The 19,083-nt window shown below is 36.8% G+C and overlaps 1 protein-coding gene across 4 annotated transcripts in view; it reads left to right on the forward strand.

Moving 5' to 3' along the window:
- The window catches only part of EPHA6 (EPH receptor A6), a gene marked incomplete at its 5' end in the record, with an annotated part of 867,182 nt that overhangs the window by 580,975 nt on the left and 267,124 nt on the right, over positions 1–19,083 (forward strand). The gene's annotated exons all lie outside the window — the stretch shown is intronic.

Here is a 19,083-nt window from a genome sequence, read left to right on the forward strand (position 1 = left end):
GTTTATAAAACAAACCCAGCCAGCTCTACCAAGGCCTGTGTGAAGAATCAAGAAGCAGCTTAAGTATTTGCGTTACATTTTACTTTTTCAAGGGAAACAGTAGTTCAGTGAATTTAAATTGAGTAATAAGAATTCTTGGCAAAATAATAGTAGGAATCTTTTAAAAGATTTAGCTGTGTGTGCACAGACCTGAGCAAGACACGCGTGAGCGCATTACCGACTATGCAACAGGCAGAGAAGCGGAGTGCGGCAACCTTGCTGCCAGTTATAAAACAGCTGATTTACAACAAACTGAATCCATATTCTCTTAAGCTTTTGGAAAACTGAGCATCCTTTAAAAAATGCTCTTGCACTGTAGGTATTCTTTTAATTAAATAGTTCTATATGCTGTATACAAAACAGAAGAGCAGACTAAATGATTTTTTTCAACAATCAGTTTCAGCATTTCTGTAAACAATAAACATTGCAATATGACTTAATAAAGTTAGCATACATATGTATATTTATATATACATATATATGTGTATACCTATACATTATACATATACTTATATTCGTATATTATATATGAATATATAATATACATATATTATGCATTTTTACCCACTTCCTATTCTCATTCTGAGATGAAGGAATGAAATTGGCAATGTTTTCAATAGTGTTGCATAAGCTGTTATCCTTGGAAGTAAAAGAGCTTATTTCTAAATCTGATACAAAGTTTGTTCCAAATTTGACGTGATGAGAAAGAAAGTGAAGGGCACTTGAAAGGAAGCAGCAAAAGCTAAAGAAGGCAGAAGAATGTTCAGTTGTTCGATTTATTTCCTCACTCCACTCCATCAAAAAATATTAATGAGGGCCAGATATAAAGGCAGGCACTGGGGATTCAAAGATGAAAAGAATAAACTTGTTCTTGACTTTCACAAAAGTTAGTTGAGAAGTTCAGATAATTACACAAGATTACAATACAGGGTTACATGCGATGCTTCGAGGGGCACAAGGAGAAAAATCCAAACAAATGTATCAAGGAAAGCTTCCAAAAATAAATGACGTCTTGAAGGAGACTTTAAAGTTAAATAAAACTTAACTGTGAAAATGATGGGGATGGAGGGTGAGATAAGAGGGCTGGGGAGTCTCTCGTGTGTGCAGGTAGAGATGAAAGAGTATGGAACTTTCTAATAACTGAAAATTTCAGTATGCCTAGGACTGTGGTTCTCAAAATGTGAACCCTGCACCAGAAGCATCCAGCAACACCTGGGAACCTGTTAGAAATGCAAATTTTCAGACCCCACCTCAGACTTACTGAATCAGAAACTCTGGGGTGTAGGGGTGGGACCCAGCATTCTGTTTTAACAAGCACTCCAAGTAATTCTGATGCACAGTCTAATTAGAGAGCCAGCTTTCATCAGAGGGTACAAGGATAGGGGTAAGGAATGATGGGGGTGATGATCTTGGTACAGGAAATATAGGCTAAGGGGCTGGATTCATAGGCAGGGGCCATACCATGCCATCCCTTACCTTGCTACTGAAGCTGAAACCTTCCTGAGTTTTTATTTTTCTTCCAGTTATTTGTAGTTTTGGAGACAGGCAAGGCAGTCAGAACAAGCTTTCCATAATGGACTTTCCTGGAACCATTGCTAACACATCTCATTATTTCCTCACCTTCATTTTATCCACACTAAAAATAAATCCTTCCAAATATCTTTTTCATTGTCACGCCTATAGCTGTCATAACTTCCAAATTCCCCAGAGACTATTTTAGCCTTAAGAATTCACCTACAGAAGGCGCTGGAACCCTGGGAATTATCAATTTAAATTCTAACACATGCTTGCTCTCTGCCAGCGTGTAAGCCTGCATATTTCTCCTTGACAGTTCATATTTGGTCTCTGGACTTTCAAGACACAGTGAATTATGACCTGCTCACCAGAGCCTCCTGAGAAAACTGGAGCTGAGCCACCCCATGCCCAACCTTCTGCGAAAATTGGTCAGTCCTGGTTATTGAAAAAATCGTGGAAATTAAGTTATCTGGGAAACTTCATGAATCTAGATATCATAGAGGTAAAGGTGATATGTTAGCAAAGCAAAGTTAGATGCCAAGACTAATGTGCCACACAAATGTGTCACTGACTCATCCCAGGCTAGGTTACTTGGTTGTTTGTTCTAATTGGTAAAGGAAAATGATACATTCAGGTAGGCAACATAGGACTTGGTATCTTGGCTTATGAGGATTTCTCCACTCCAGACCAGTCTGGATCAGCATCCAAGCTCTGCTACTCCATAGGAATTAGTACCTAAGGAGGGCAATTTAGTCTGTTTAAGCTTTAGTTTTCTCATCAGGAAACTAGAAATGTATTCATTTGTTTGTACACTGATTCATTCAACAAATATCTGTGAGAACCCATTCTGTATTCTTTACTAAGTACTATTCTACGTGCTAGGGATACAACAGAAACAGACCGAGATCCCTGCTGTTCCACAGCTTACATTCTAGAGAGGAGAGAGACAATAAACAGGCAATAAGTAAGATATTTAGAATGTCAGGTGATGCAGAGCTAAGGTGTGTTGCCTCAATCTCCCCTTCAGGACCCAGGCATTTATTCCTTCAGTTCATGGGAGCGCTGCTTGCTGAAGACTCACAGCTGAATTCCTTTCCCAACATTGCCTCTGTCCAAAAGAGGCTGAATGCCCCAGAGACATCTCCTCTCCCCAGGGGCAGTCAGAATTCAAGACTGGTCAATGAGAAACACAAAGATTAGTCCCATCACTTCAATTCAGGACAACTGTGAAGGGCCAAGTCAGCTCCAGAACTCCCTGAGGTCGGCTGAGGTCTTTGTAGCCACCACATCGCAGTTCAGCTGCTCCATTTTCCCATTTCTGCTTCCCTCACTGCCCCATGTGTCGGTACTGAGGTCACTCTTGAGTAAACCTATAGCATGCAGAGCCCCACTGCAGAGTCTGCATCCCAGGAAACTCCATCTAAGACAGATGATGAGAAGTGCTCTGAAGGAAAGTAAAGCTGAGGGGAGGTTAGGGAGTGCCTCCCTCCTCCTGTGGTCGTGAAATGTTAGCTCTCACTATAATTCTAATTTGGGGACTTCCCTAGTGGCTCAGTAGTTAAGAATCCGCCTGCCAGTGCAGGGGACATGGGTTTGATCCCTGGTCCAGGAAGATCCCACATGCTGCAGAGCAAATAAACCCCGTGCGCCACAACTGCTGAGCCCGTGAGCCACCACTACTGAAGCCCGCGCGCCTAGAGCCCGCGCCCTGCAACAAGAGAAGCCACCGCAATGAGAAGCCCGCGCACCGCAACGAAGAGTAGCCCCGGCTCGCCGCAACTAGGGAGAGCCTGTGCGCAACAACGAAGACCCAACACAGCCAGAAATAAATAAAATTTATAATCCTTCATAGAGAAGGGCCTCGCCCTTGGTCTTGAAGAAGAGGAAAGATATAAAGAACAAGCATAAAGGAAAGCATAAAGATCAAGGAAATTTTTTATGATAGCAACTGATTCGAGCAATTCAATTTGGCAGATATTTCACAAATAGACAACTAAAGAAGCAGTAAAGAAGAATTTTGGTTAAACGCTTAAGCTTTTCCCCACACTCACTGCTGAGGGCCCAGGTTCAATCCCTGGTCAGGGAACTAAAGTTCCACAAGCCATGGGGCACGGCCAAAAACTTTTTAAAAATTTTTTTAATTAATCAATTTTTTAAAAAAAGAGCTCAAGCTTTGTATTGAACCCTGGACTTAGGTCTTTATCACTTTCTAGATATCAGACTTGAGCAAGTCAGTAAACCTCCCTGTGCCTCAGTTTCTACATCTGGAAAATGGAGAGAATACCACCTACTTTCTAGTGTTGTTCTGAGTATGCAGTGACTCAGTACTTAGCAGACTATCCAGCACTCATGTGGTTAGAACTCAGTAAGTATTGGTTATTAATACTGATTTTATTGGTATTAATTTTCAACTCTAACATTCCATTCTAGCAAATTCAAAACTGTATTTAAAAAACAAAACAAGGACTTCCCTGGTGGTCCAGTGGTTATGACTCCACACTTCTACTGCAGGGGGAGCATGGGTTCGATCACTGGTCAGGGAAGTTCCACGTGCCACACAGTGCAGCCAAAAAAAATAATAATTCATTCAAAAAACAAAACAAAACATTATTCTTTATTATCTTCTTGCATGTAGACATTTTACAGTGGCACTCAAGTTATTCTCTGATTTCTCCCTCTGACATTTATTTTTCATGCCCATTAGCTAACCCTTGAGACTAGTTGGCTAGTCTTAGTGTTAGCTTTTGTTTAACTTTTATAGGTGACATATAAGCATGAGTGAGATTCCCCAAGATGAGCTGGCCTTCCAGGGGTTATGCACTGAACTGGATTCAGCCAAGGAAGCTCCACACTTGAACTTGTGAGATACCAGATCTTAGCCAGCATAGGAGGCAAGTCAGGGAGCCTCCATCAGTTCCATTCCAACAACATTATCTTGTGGACCCAGAACCACTGTCTCTCCTGTTCCAATGGTAATCAAATTATTTATGGGTTGGGCCATGTTTCTTTTAAATATTTAAATTACAAAAAGTCTTAATGCCAACAGACAGTATAGCATAATGGTTAGGAGGTCAAACTCTAGAACTAGACTATCTGTATTTAAATCTAGTTCTGCCACTTCTATCTGCATAACCATGGACAGGTTACTTAACCTCTCTGTGCCTTAGTTTCTCCAATTATAAAATGAAGCTAATAATACTACTGTCTCATATGATTGTTTTGAAGATTAAATAGATTGATACATGTGAAGTGTTTAAAACTGTGGATTACATACATAAGCACTTTAAAAGTGTTAGTTATTAAAATAATTACTACCCTTCCTCTGAGGGGGACTCCTTCACTGAGTCCAATATGAATTTTTGAATAAGCCTGTGCTGTGAATCAGCTGCCAGTCATCTCCAAAAAAAAAAAAGAAAGAAAAAAATTAAGAAGGAATAAAAAGAATGTAATTCTGGCAAGAAACCTCCCTTAGGTTACCCTCTGTGGAGTCCTCTTCAGTTTTCAAGTAGAAATGACATGATTTATGTACCCATGGCCACCTACCCCAGTATAAATTTTTAAAATTAAATAAATAACAACTGATTTCCTTGCAAAAGAATAAGCAACCTACAGAAAATCACATTTATCTATATATTGAAAACTATATTTTGACTCAGAATAGGTATTAGTTATGCTATTACTTCTATAAGTACTAAGCATAGAATATCCTATTTGAGGAAAGATTTTACTTTTTCAAATTATGAAATAGATGCAGGTTTGAGAATTGTTGAACTTTTATAAAATCACATTTTTACTTGCATAATGACTAGAAAGAGGGATACTCCATTCTTTTCCAAATAAACCTGTGTTGCCTGGCAGACAGAGCACCAAGTGGAAACATACCAAGGAGCCTTAGGGTTATCTAATTGCCCTTAGCACATTCTTTCTTCTGTCATGTTCTGTACTGCAACTCAAAATGCCTTTTGAATCCTTCTAAATTGTTGACAGCTAATTTCTGTCCATTAGAGACCCACTTCTCACTGTTGTATTTATCCGTCTTAAGAGCTGCATCTTTTTATAGCTAGCTAGCTGTATTTTTGTCATTTTCCCTCTCTCTTCTTGCTTAACTGTCCACTGTGCTGATAGATTTCAAATTGTATTAAACATATACATGCAGTTAAGATACCCAATTAACACTCATGGTGATTTTCTTTTAAGTTATGTACCTTTACAATTGCTATTTGCTTGAATTCAGCAATAGTTTTATGGATTATAAAAATATATCATTCACGATTAGACTCTACCCTACCCTTGAGATTATTAATAGAAGCAGGCAATATAAATTTAACAAGTTTTTATTTAAAAAACAAACTTCACGTGAAACTGTCTCTGTCACCATTTTCTCCAGTGTTCTTACTTCTTAAGATAAATACTTTAGTACTTACAGAAAATGAAGGCCACAAGTGAGTAAATAAGAAGTTGATACGGTAATACTATCTTTGCATTGACCTGTGACATCCAGGGACCTCTAAGTCCTTAGAACTTGCATACATAAGGAGAGAAGGGGCATCTTACTGAGTCCATGACTGGGAAGATATTTGAGGGAGTCTCATATGCAACTTTAGCTTCAGACTTCCAGTAGCTTATACTGTGGAAATTGGGGGATTAGGACAGGTGAAGAATGCCAAAACTCAGTAAGGAAAATAAAAGCAATGAGAAGAATACTTTCTGTCAATCTTCAGAAGAGAAGCGGTGTAGAAAAACTTACTTGGGCTTCCCTGGTGGTGCAGTGGTTAAGAATCCGCCTGCCAACGCCGGGGACATGGGTTCGAGCCCTGGTCCGGGAAGATCCCACATGCCGCAGAGCAGCTAAGCCTGTGTGCCGCAACTACTGAAGCCTGCGCGTCTGAAGTCCGTGCTCTGCCCTAAGAGAAGCCACCGCAATGAGAAACCCACGCACCACAACGAAGAGTAGCCCCCACTCGCCGCAACTAGAGAAAGCCTGAGCGCAGCAATGAAGACCCAATGCAGCCAAAAATAAATGCATGAATAATAAATAAATAAATATATAAATAAAAGAACTAAAAACATTTTTTGAAAAGACTTACATTTAAAAAGAAAAAGAAAAACTCACTTGAGTTTTTATATGTGCACCTCCATTGCCAGGGGGGAAAAAGTACTTAACACATGAATCAGTCAACACCTTTTGTTAATCATCTAGAATTACTCAATCAAGAATATTGTTTAACAGAACACACCCAAACATATATATAACTAATCTAAATCATTAGTATCAATTATTAGAGTTAAGAGAGAATTATAGCTTTAGTCACATTTCATGTTTTAGGGAGAAAACTGAATGCTTGCTGAATGCTTTTTCCACATATATGCTAACGTATCTAAATTGCCCTTAATTTTTATGGGGATGCTTTCTCGGAAAGCTTGATTAACTAAACAGAGGATTGTTGATTCTTTTACTTGCAATTCTCTTCTCCCTAAAAACATTCCAGGCAGTTTAAGACACATGTACAAAATGTTTCATAACTTAGAACTAGAAGTAGAAAATTAGATCCATTAAAAACAAGAAGGAACAAAGTCTTGTCTTGATAATTATTACTAGAGATGTATGTGTGCACCATCTCTGCCTCTGAGATTTCTGGCAGCAGCCAGAGAATAGAGAGGTGATCACACTTTTATAATATGAAGCACAATTGCTATAGGAAATATGTATGGAGGGCATTGAGGATAATGGCCTCAAGCAGAGCTTTTTCACCAAATGAAGAAGTTTGTTTCATGTGGTATTTTCTGACCACAACCTTTGATAGAAGACCTGACGGAGGTATAGTGTCACTGATTGAAGGTGGTTTTCCCATGGTGGTATACCATGAGCTAAGTTAAGGAAAAAGAGATATAAGAATATGCCAGACAGGACTACAGTGGAAACATGGGGAGTAAACCTAGGCTTCAAAAAGGACTGAAACAAGAAATCGGAAGACTCTTGACATGAAAGCAGCCAGTCTTTTTCTTGTTCTACACAGCCACTCATCTCTGTTTCTCTCTCGAAAGACTCTTTTTCCCTGACTCTGTGTTCATTTAGGAAAGGATATCTATCTGCCCCATGACTTGCAAACTCACATTTCTGCTTCATTTCAATCATGGATCAAAACTGCTAAACACTGTGAATCCTAATCTCAAATTCCTGGAAGAGAGACTGTGAGTGGCCCAGTTTGAGTCATATCTCCATCCCTAATCCAATTCATGTCTGGGAGCCAGAGACAGAACAGTCTTCCAAAGCACTACCCTGGGGTAGAGGCAGTTTTCAGAGACAGGGCTGAACAGATATCCTAAGAGATGCTTACTAAGAATTTTAAGGTTAGTCTTTAATGAGTGCTTAGAATGTGAATTCTCTATTTTTGTATTGAGGGATGGTGCAAGTGCTTTAAAAATAAGATGAAGAAGATGCAGAAATCTTTCTGCTGTTAAAGCCAAGATGCCCAACCAATGTTTTTGCTCATGCAAAAATAAAATCTCCCCACATTTGCACTGAAATGGGCTGCAGGCAAAGCAAAGATTGTCCTTAGGAAGCAGATTTGGATCTCCTCCCACAATTAAACGTACTCTCGATCGAAAGCCTGGAGTTCCACACCACAGGGTACTGTGGGAAAAAAAGATGATTCTGGCCTGGAAAATTTTCAAAGCAAGTGTTCCAAGTCATCAAAAAGAAGCCCAAGGAGGACTGCTCCCATGGAAAAAGTTATATATTGAGCTGCACAGTTCTGCAGCATGCTTTCCAGGATAAGCTATGGAAAAAGTATGTTATACAAAATGGAATAGGTTGTCTAGTTTGTAGAGTTTTGATCAACTGCCTTTTGTCTGCCAAAGAAAATGATTTTAGTTTTGATAAAGTTGATGATTATACAGTTCTTTCTGAAGCAGTAGAATGACCGAATTATTTGTATCCAGAAATCAATTCTAGTTGTTGAAAATGAAACCCATATCATCAACATATAGGAAGAGGTTTATCTTTCTGTCTACCAAGATGGCACATATGCAGTTTGTCTACATTCAGTATCAAGTTGTGAAGATATTGGTTTAAAAGATGAATAAATAAAACACAATGCCTGTTTATATTACATGAAATTGTGAATGGGTATGTCAGGAAAATTTTCCCCTTTAGTTCACCATTCTTTTAGAGTGGCATTTACTCTCATTTTTTTGGAATCATAATACTAAGCCTCAGTTTTAAGTTAACTTGATCCTCTAGGCAATGAATTAAAAATTTAGTGGAAGATATATATATTCAAAGCAAATAGTCTTATTTTCTTGAAAATAGTAACATTAAATAGTAAAGTAATACTGTGCCCAAAACCCTCTTGCTTCTAATACAAAATATTTAACTTGGAGACCTCACTCATCGTTTAAGGGAAAGCAATTAACATAAATAATTGAGGGACTGAGAAAATTGAATCGAGCCATAGTTTTGTAGGACTATAGGTTGGCCCTTTTTAAAATAGGGTTGATTCTCCTTGAATCTTTCCAGAACCAATTATAGTGATTGGTTAAAGGTTGAGGTAAATAGTTTGGTGTTATTCAGAACAGGCTTCAAACAGTTTCAAACAATGATCCAAAAACTTGCCCTACAACTTATTTGCTTTCAGGGGATGATCAAATGAGTTCTGGCATAAGGGGTAACAGGTCCCTGTTGGATGTCTGGGATCTAAATTACTTGGGACACCATGCTTGGGTCCATAAAACTGAGAGAAATTACACTCCCACCCCAACATTGCTGGTTTCTGTGCTTTCACAAATACTTCTACTGAAGCCATATAAGGGACAACTGTAGCCTCAAATCTGCTTTATCATTAACTGAGAAAATTAGGTAAAGGTCTTCCACAGGAATTTGTTTAGCTCCAGAGTTGGTAGTAATGAGTTTATAATTAGATGGGTTTAACTTGGGCAGATTCTTCCACAATCTGATTTTAACATGCTGTCACGCTAAACTTGCCAGAAATGTCAGTTCATTTGTTTTTTTTTTTTTTTTGGTTTGTTTGTTTTTACATCCATGCAATTTTTAGTAAATCAGTGCATGAGATCCATTAAATATACGCTAGACAGGACTGATTTCCCCCTGAATCTGTCTATTAAAGGGAAAAAATAAAAAGGAATCTTTTCAGGCAGAACATTTGATATTCTTTGTATAACAAAATGTTGTTTTATAAAAGTAACTGCCCCCCCCCATCCCATTTCACCTTATCCTTCCTATCCTATCCATCTCATTGTGGGGACAAACATACTCAGGAGGCTGTGGTCAACATCAAACTTTAAAAAAAAATAGTAAATGGAGATAGAAAACATCCAGCTCAAGCAACATAATAAACGATGAGAAATTATTAGTACCTAGTTTGGAAATAAAAAGACCCACTTACCCTCCTGTCCTCTCATATTAGGATATGCATGTGGAAAAATACAACCAAATTCTTTCCTCTTTGGTTCATTATATTAAATAGGACTATCAGTTTCAAGTAACAAAACCCCAACTGGCTTAATAAAAAGTGGGACTTTATTGCTTTCTGTAACCAAAGTCAAGGAGTAGCATGAGATTCAGGCCAAATCCAGGCTCTCCAACTATGTTCTCAATACTTTCTTGGTCTCAGTTCTGCTTTCTTCTCTGTTGGATTTATCTGCAGGCAAGTCCTTCCCATATATATACATGAGTTTATATCTCCAGTAAAAATGGCAATTCTGATGAAACTCACATCTCCATCAACTCTACCTCTGAACCTGAGTACGAATGGTAGCCTGAGAAAAACATAAGCATGATGTCAATTTAAATTTTCATGATCCATCCCTTGCCTCTCTTTCTCCAACCTCCTATTCAGCCTCTTGATCTGTGTCTCAGACAGCCCAAAGTACACAGAAACAACAACTCAAGATGGTGAGCTATTTTGTGTTTCCATATTTATGAGGTCATTTCTTCAAACTAGAATGTCCCAATATCTACTCATCACCTTGGTGACTTGCAAATTTATTCTAATCATTCTAGCTTTAGCTTAGGAATCACCTCCTTTATAAACCTTCCTTCACTTCTTCCCATCGAGGTTATTACTCTCCTACTCTTCCCTCATTACCTTCACATGTACCTCCATTTTAGCAACAATTTTATTATATTACAATTAAGGCTTACATCTGTAACCCCTTCGCTAAAGAGAAACTACTATGAAGACAGGAAAATATGCTTTAGTTTTCTTTGTCTCCCCAATCCTTGTATCATAGTGTTTAGCACATTCTACATGATTAATATTTTTGTTGTTTTTGAATGAATAATGTGTCAGTGAGGAGGATTTCCTCAAGAAAATCTATACAACTTTTTCTAAGTAATCAATCTGTGTTTCTTATCAGGATTTTTTCTTTAAATATTGTTATGAAAAATCGATCCTAAATAAATCTTTTATTTTATAAGCCTATGAAATTTGTGATCTCTATACATTTAATTACAAACCTACTTAACCTCAAACCACACTAACCTTTATATTAAAAGCTATAACCTCAAGTGCATATATATGCCTACCAATATGTAAATATCCACTATTATTATTATGATACTTGTTGAATAGTGTTTGAAATTGAACATAATAGGTTCCAGATCAGTATTCCAGGGAATTTGTGAAATTTGTAAGGAAATTCTGTTGTACACTGGATCTTTAAAGAAAATGATGAAATATGTACTTTGGCAACATGAGTATTTCAATTGCAAAAAAACAAAATGTTATCAAAGATCTATCTCAACTGCCAGTAACTATATGAAATATAGATAATTACAAATTAAACTCTTGACATTTAGAATGTTAACAGTAGTTCCAGGTGTTTAAATGCCTCAATCTCTTTTCTTTGTTCTTTGATATTTGTCACATGAAGCCTACCTGTAGCAAGGCATGTTGACCATTTATTAATGCAGACAAAAATCTCTTTAAAAAAAGAAAAAGACAAGTGTTTCATCATGCTACACTACCTGCCTCTGCTTCTGCCTCTCCATCAAGTTGTACACATTCACATTTTCCAATTATCCCTGTGTCATTTGGCATTTTTATCTGACAAGTAAATTAAGGTCATCAAGAAGAGTGACTCTTGAAGTCTTCTGTGTCCCAATGTAGCCACAGTTTGAAGTACTGAATTGCATTGTTTCTGGAGAAATGACAGAGCAGTGGAGGAAAGCACGCATGTGGAATAATTTTCTGAAAAAGTGTAATCCCAGCTAAGGGTCTTTACTTCAACAGAAATGATTCATGAGGTTTGTTTCCATCCAGCTGTGAAGAGAATTCAGTAACTGGCTTACTAGAGTGTATCAGAGAGTTTCTTGCTATTTTTTCTCTCTCTCTATCTAGCTCACTATCTCTCTCTCCCTCTCTCTCGTATACCAGTCTTAGGGATATTTTTCCTTTTGGTAGATGACACCAAACGTTGAATGAATATAAAAGGAACATGTTAGTACAATCTCAGGCAATACTTCTTCCTCTAAATAGCTACTTCATTCAAACCCTAGGCTGGGATATTTGAATAAAGAAGTTTATTCACACTATTTTCTATTAATTTATCTTTGAACATATTAAATGCCAAAATACAAAAGTGTAGGGGAAATTTTGTGTCACTAGAACATTTTTAAGCATTAATATTACCAAACAAATCATACATGAAAACTTTTTATAGTCAGAGATGTTTAATCCTTATATCTAGAATGTGTTCTTTATCTCTTCTTCATGAAAATATGCATTTATTAATCCCTATACTGTGTAAGGCACTATGCTAATCCCATGTGATACAGAAAGGAGAATGATATTATTTCTGCCCTCAAGAAGCTTATGACATACTTGAAATGGGCCAAAAAATGGAAATCTTCAGAAAATGAATCATTTTTGATAGTTGAAGTTTTCAGACAGAGGTTTGGTCTTTAAAGTATTATTTTTATAATTTTTAAATATTTTGAATATTTTTCTAATACTGCATCCACAAACTCCTGTCCTTTTATATAAAATATCTTGAACATATCTCAGCATTTTTTAATGGACCTTGAATAATCATGTTAATGTATTGAGTTCTAACATAGTGAGTCCTTTGGTGCTCCTTGAATTTTATAGGGCTATTTGATCCTCAACTCCTGCCTCCAGAGTAGTATATATTTTGGAATTTTATGTCAGATTTTCAGTTTTCCCAGTTGTTCTTTCAGTCAGCCTAGCAGTGTGCACTTCCATTCAATTCCCTCTCTTCAGGTATCTGCTTTGTGAACTTGGAAATCAATAAACATGTCTGAAGTAAGAGTGTGAGGCACTGAAGCTGCTTTATGAGTAAACTCTGCGTTCATTAGTATGTGAACATCTGTCAGATGTTTCTTCAGAGGCTCTTTACGTCTGTCTTGTTTGCCAGTGCTCCACCGCATTCCACGTAATTGAACTTGCCATCTAGCTGAATTCAAATACATGTGATAAGATGAGTATCTGAACTAAGAAAATAGCTGTGGGGATAGGAGGGAATGGGAATGAATTAAGAAATACTTTAAAATGTAGGAATGACGGTATTGATGATCTGATGATCTGCCTGCATTATGTGAGGGCTGAGTCCAAAGTTTCAGTCTTGGACATCTCTAAGAATGGTATACTTACTGCGATGGGAGGATTTTACTATCTAGGCAATAGGAAAGTCTGAGGGCTTTTTTTTTAAAAATCATTTTATTTGCTGAGTATTTTTAAGTATTATTTTGAAGTATAATTATCTGGGCACATAATGTGGGTTGGACTAGGAAGAGACACTGTGGAAAGGCAGTCTAATAGAAAATTATAAAAGTAGCTTAGTCACGTGAGGCTGAAGTCTTAGAGGCAGTACCAGTGGTAATTAAAACAAGATAACACAAAACATAATAATGATTTGACTTTGGACCTGGAGTTATAGGGAAAGGTAAAATCAAAGATGACCTCATGCTTCAAGTCCAGGTGGCCAAGAGAATAACACCATCTACAAAATCACAAGATTATCTTCATCTAGGAGAACTATTTCTTCAGTTTTCATTCCTATCTCACACTCTTATGTCTACATGACCATACAGTGGTGAGATTTTACAGACTCATGAGTCTCCATTGTATATTGCTACGTCTTTATATATATATGCCTCATTTCATAAGGTTAAACCAATCCTGACTGCAGTATATACCCTGAGAGGGGAATTTTTTTCCTGAAAAAATAATGCTAAGGATTTCCTGAATCGATTGTCAACAAACCTTAAGGTTAATTTAGTGGGTGCTCTCCATACATTACTTTGTTGAGATTTCTGCTGTGTTTAAAAAAATCATTTGGTAAAGTGTTGAGATAATAGTATTTGAAATTTTGACATTTCATCTAAAATTGGGAGTCATAAATAAAACATGTGAATATGAAACAAATTTATTTCACCTGGCAACATTTTGAGAAGTGCTTTATTCAAAAAAATCATGTAAATGTTGTCTTCCATAACTTTAAAAAGATGTTAAAACAGAAAACAGTTAACTTTAAAAAGTTATTGCGTAGAAAATGACACAGAATACAAATAACAAATTTTACTTTGAAATGTAAATATAAACTAGAATAATCTTGATTACAGAGAGACAAAATCATATGCCTCCATAGAAGAAAATCCTTTGGTTAAAAATAGCCAAATTGCTTTTCCCTCATACTTTCCTTAAGACATGAAATCTGTTTTTTTAAGTATTTGAATTCCAAGTAAAGAACTTCACTTTTTTCTCTTTAAATAGCAATATCTAAAGCAAACCTCACTTAATAATGTCACCCTGACTTATGCCAGGCATTGGGTAGGTACTAAGTCCTTGCTCAGTAACAAATTTGCAACTCTTTTTGGGCAATTGCTTCCTCTTAAGGAAGTATGCTTCTTTCCAAACCATAGAATGAAATATATCATTTTAATATACTTATCTTTTTCTAAGGCTACAACCTCATTCCATTAAGCAAAGGAACATTCCCAATCACCTAGTCACAATTATTGTGTTTCTTATTGTGTTACTTCTGAAGGACAGGTTTGCTCTGTATACACATTTCTCCTACAAAACTAATTAGAAATAAGCAAGCTTCTTCTCAGGATTGAAAACATGAATAAGTGGTACTATAGACAAGTTTTCACAACAGAGGAATTTGTAACTATACTATATTTTTATGGAATCCACTTGGTAGATGATTTTATGGTTTATTTGTCGAAGTGTCTGTTTACATTAATCAAGTCTTTGAGACCTCTAAACAAGGAACAACTCCTCACTGTCTCCCTCCTTCTATTCCTTTTCCTTCCCCTCCTTCTCCTCCTCCTTCTTCCATCACATCATATTTCCAAACTCCCACTCTGCTGACTCACCGCCAAAGGCTGTTTATTCTCTTCCAGAGCACCTTGCAGTTTCTCTTTTGTAACAGTTCGTAGACTCATAATTATTTGCTCATTGTTTATCTTCCCCACTGGACAGTAAATCCAGGAGGACAGTCTTTATTGTTTACCACTGTATCCCTAGAGTCCATCTCAGTGCCTGCCATGTAATAGGTGCTCAATAAACATTTATTGAATGAACTAATAAATTCTTAACCTTGGATTCACATTTATAAACTTAATCTACTCAACTTGATCAAATGTAGAAGTCTGTACTTTCTAGTAGTCCCTGCCTTCCAGGAAGCATTATCTCCAATAATACAGAATAATTAGAGTCCTCTGATTAAAATAGTGTTGGATAGACTTACTTCATATATGTAACGTTACTACCTTCAAGGTAAATCTCTACATATCAAGTGGAAGGCAAGAATATGGATTACCCTAGGTTAATCTGACCTGTTTTATACAAGAATCATCCAATGCACACAATCATTCAATCCATTCACACAAACAAATATTTATTGAGCTACTACCATGTATCAAGCTCTGTAGGTCAAATACTGTATTAGTTTCCTAGGGTTACTATAACAAATTACCACACATAGTGGCTTAAAACACCAAATTCATTTTCTTACAGTTATGGAAGCCAGAAGCAGAAGCATGCTCTCCCCTAAGGCTCTAGGAGAGAATCCTTCCTTGCCTCTCCCACTGTCTGGTGGCTCCAGGCATTCCTTGGCTTGTGGCTGCATAACTCTAGTCTCTGTCTCTGGCCTTCTCCTCTTTATTTTCTCTTCTCCTGTCTCTTATCAGGACGCTTTTCATGGATTTGGGCCCACCCAGTTGATCCAGGATGATTGAGGTCCTCAGTTACACCTACAAATTCCTCTTGGGGGAGGGGGAGGAGGAGAGGATGTCTTCATTCAACGTATTATAGATACTATAGTGAACAAAGTCCCTGCCATAGAATTTGCAATCTAACAGAAAGACAGATTACCAAAAAAAGGTAATTTCAATAAAACATGATAGAAATTTATGGATAAAAGTAGTACAAGGGTCTGTGGGAACATATATCTAGGGACCTGACAAAATCTAAACAACCAGAAAATGATGTGATGTTCATGTAGGAGGATTGATTAGGAACTGACCATGAAAGTCCAGCACATTGAAGGAACTGGCAGAAATTTAGCACGGTTAGAGAATGATGAGAGATGAATCTGGAGATATATGCTAGAGCCATTTGTAGAGAGCCTTGTTAACAAAGTTAAGGGCTTTGGACTTTATCCTGAGATAAAGTCAGAGCCCTGTGTTTGGCTACATTAATATGATAAAAAGGCAGAAATTATCCCTATCTGGACCAAGAGCTGAAGCACAGGTCCTACGAATTCCTCTTATTTCTGTATGGCAAATCTTGTTCTTCCCAGTATTTGATTGCAGCCTTAGTGAATAACACAATATCATAGTAAAATTGCTCTGAAGGATTGTGTTAAGAATATTTAATTCAACATTCTCATTTTTACAGACATGAAACCAAGGTCAAGCAAGGCTATGATGGTTCTAGAACACACACAATAGCCCCAAGCCAGTTGTTCTGTTAGTGTAAATGGTGGTGCAAAATAGTGGCAATAGTATGGGCTTGGAGATTGATAAATCAGGGTTGGGTGGCCAGCTTTCTTGTGTACAAGACATGTGACCTTAGGCAAGTAATATAACCACTTAAACTAGGAATAATCATAGTACCTACCTAATAAGATGTTGTGCAGATAAATTTGATAATGAATTTGAAGCACTAAGCATACTGCTAGAGGATAGTTTACTATTGAGTACATATGGCTATTGTTGATGATGATGACGAGATTCATAATGTTTTCATAATCAACCCAAACCCAGCCCCATCATCCAGAGAATTTTACTGTCAGTATAATAGTACATCACATTATATACTCTCATTTTCAAATGACTTATTTTCAAATATATATATATATATATATATATATATATATATATATATATATATATAATATTCTCCACAGAGGAGTGTTTAGAATTCCTAGTACAGATGTTTAAGAAACAATTATGCAGAATATACATTTTTCAAAGTGTCACATCTTAATACTGTTATCCTATTAAAGTTTTAATTGAAGCAAAGTTCATAAATATGTAATCACAAAGTGAAAAAGAAGATATATTAGTAGTACTGGCATTTTACTGAGCAATTATTTAAATTAAACAACACAATTTTCTATAATGAGGTAATCTGATTTTCCAAAGGCACCCAATAACATAATCATCTCCACCATCTGAACTTTGAATACATGGTGTCAATAAATCACTTGCTACCTGGCTACCATGAAAATACATGCTCTAGGTTTGAAACTATATATTTTACAAATACACCAGTTGGTAAGTAAATAATGTTTTCTTTTTAAATGCTACCTCCTTTATCTTCAAAAACTAAATGTTTTCTATAACATCTACTCCTTACAATTTGTTATTCAATAATTTTCAATGAGAAAATGTGACATTTTAAAGCACACATTAATTCCCATGGTATCAGTGTTATTTTGAAGATTAGGAAATCCAGTGAGGACCTAATAAAATACCTTCAGTACGTTATTTATTGGATAAGATTCAACTATTTAACTTGTCTCTACCCAGATTGTGAGCTACAACTCAACACTGAAATAGATTGCCTGAAAATATCTTGATTAAATCATAGTGACTAAGGTCTAATTCCAAGGTTTAGTAAATTTCTTACTAAAACCTGAACATAAATGACTTTTGTTTTTATTTACATTTAGATTTCTTAAAAAGCCTCCTAAATGCTTGACTGGTTTCTTACTGACTCAACAATAGCATTTAAGGTTTAGATATTCTCTAGTAGATGTGTCATTTTTATGAGAAAGTTATTACTCTGGCTATGATTTGCACATAGTTTACCCTGTACTTGATTCCCAGAAAAAGACCTACTTCTACGGAAAGTACCCAGGTTTAATAAATTTAAATTATTATGGTAGAGAATTAAGCAGTTTGCTTTTCAGTTATATTTTTTCTCTGATTCAGTTTGCTGCTTTCAACTGATTAGATTAATCATATTTTATAGTAATCTAAATAAAAATCAAGCTTTATTTAAGTTAAGGGATATTGGAGGCACTGATTGATTTAATGTTTTAGAATATTGATAATTAACTGAATTATTATTGCAAGTTATAGAATAGGAAGGAGAAATAAAACAAATATGTAAAGCCTGAATTCTGGTGATAGTCATGCGTGAGCTGGATCAAGTTCTTTAACTTCACTCAGCTTCAGTTTCCTTACTTCTATTATTAAGCAATTACCCATATGCCGTCCAATAAAATTGTGTCTCATTAAAACTTCAGTAATACAGAGAATGAAAAGTGCTAATGAACTAATAGAACTAAGATATTTTTAAAAGATTCCTGGAAGGTTAGTGAAACATGCAGCCCTTGCAGCTTTTTTTTTTGGTTTGTGTTTTTTTGCGGTATGCAGGCCTCTCACTGCTGTGGCCTCTCCCGTTTTGGAGTACAGACTCCAGACGTGCAGGCTCAGCGGCCATGGCTCACGGGCCCAGCTGCTCCGCGGCATGTGGGATCTTCCCGGACCAGGGCACGAACCCGTGTCTCCTGTATCGGCAGGCGGACTCTCAACCACTGTGCCACCAGGGAAGCCCGCCCTTGCAGTTTTGATACAGTTTTGTAAATGAAAGAAGTAATATGCTGTTATCATACATAATCTATATTTTTCCTGAAACAAGGAAGCTTTTAAATGTCATTTTTTTAATGACTGCTAGTCAAACATCTAAGCAACTACTGTGTATACCCTTGTGCTCTAGAGGTGGGAATTCATAACTTTGATGTTTGAATTAAGCTCTGTGAAATATAAAGAAGTTCGTTCTTAAATTGTGCAATAATAGCCTTTTCACTTTGTGAAAACAGACATCAAAACAGTCTGTAAAGCCTGGTCTGTTGGTGTATGGTCAGGCCACTCAAGATGGCTCTTCTCTTGCTCTCTGTCCACCCACTGCTCGACCTGCCCATGCTTCACCTACACCCTACTCACATGACTATACAATCCTCTTAATTATAGGGTTTAATCAGTAACTGCCTACCTGCTTACCACCTGTACCAGCTGCTGGTTTCCCT

Source organism: Mesoplodon bidens, assembly GCF_964165515.1.
Source record: "Mesoplodon bidens genome assembly, chromosome: 5".
Classification (NCBI taxonomy): Eukaryota; Metazoa; Chordata; class Mammalia; order Artiodactyla; family Ziphiidae; genus Mesoplodon; species Mesoplodon bidens.